Raw genomic sequence first — 1,150 nt, 5'->3', positions numbered from 1 at the left:
CGCCCCACCCACTAGGATAGTGATGGTGAACCTATGACACGCGTGTCAGAGGTGACACACGAACTCATTTTTTTTGGTTGATTTTTCTTTGTTAAATGGCATTTAAATATATAAAATAAATATCAAAAATATAAATCTTTGTTTTACTATGGTTGCAAAGATCAAAAAATTTCTATATGTGACACAGCACCAGAGTTAAGTTAGGGTTTTTCAAAATGCTGACACGCCGAGCTCAAAAGGTTCGCCATCACTGCTCTAGTTCCCAGGCCATGAGCAAACCATACAACATCTATACTCATTTTTCTCATCTGAGGAATGGGGGTTGCTAATGCTGGTATGTCGTTCAGAGGTTTGTGCGAATTTAACACGCCAATCTGTGTATAGTGTTTACTATAACGCCTGGCATACAGTAAGCACTCAGTAAGAGCCAGCTATTGTTATTCTGTTATCATCCCAGGGTACTTGATTGTACCAAGACTCAGGGAGGAGTGGGTTGAGAAGAAACTAGACAACACTGACATTCTGCCCCCCTCCTACACCTTAGGTTTTGTTTTTGACAATCATTAGATCTGCTTTTCAGGGAGAGGTGAGGATTGGGAGGAAGAGGAAGGAGATAAGGCCAATGGGCCACCAGATCTCTGAAACTGGGCTAACAGAGACTGGTCATCAGTGGTGTCTTGGTTGCTACATTCAGTGCCGAGCCAGCTCAGTCAGATTCGGTGAGCCTGAGAGGGGGTGGTGAAGGATTGAGAAAAGACAGACAAGAGAAGAAAGCTGGGTCTGGGTGGGACGCTGTCCTCTCTGGTGGAGAGCTAGCGACAGCGCCATGGACTACAAGCTGTGTGTTTATTTTATAGCCAGATTCCGTGAGGCAAAGTAAGGGCGTGAATGTTTCCAACATTCTCGTGTGTTTCGAATCTACTCAATTACATGCACCTGAACTCTATCAAGCTCATATCACTCAGCCACGTGGGACCACAGGTTCAGACCATAGGTTCAAGATTATAACTATAGCCTTTGGCTATAATTGTGCTGGGAGGGCTTTGCCCTCTAAGCTAGGACTTGCACATGGCTTTGCCATGAGAGGACTGTGCTGTCTCATAAGTCCGAGGCTTGAATCTGTCCAAACGCTGTGGCCGCTCTCCACAAC

The 1,150-nt window shown here is 45.2% G+C and overlaps 1 pseudogene; it reads left to right on the top strand.

The window, feature by feature from the left end:
• Positions 1 to 567, top strand: part of LOC102758730 — a 5,216-nt pseudogene extending 4,649 nt beyond the window's left edge.
• The last annotated feature ends 583 nt before the right edge of the window (positions 568 to 1,150 follow it).

The sequence above is a fragment of the Myotis davidii genome, unplaced genomic scaffold (assembly GCF_000327345.1).
Source record: "Myotis davidii unplaced genomic scaffold, ASM32734v1 scaffold673, whole genome shotgun sequence".
Taxonomy (NCBI): Eukaryota; Metazoa; Chordata; class Mammalia; order Chiroptera; family Vespertilionidae; genus Myotis; species Myotis davidii.
The sequence above is the reverse complement of the archived record's forward strand: the minus strand, read 5'-3'. Positions and strand labels throughout refer to the sequence as shown.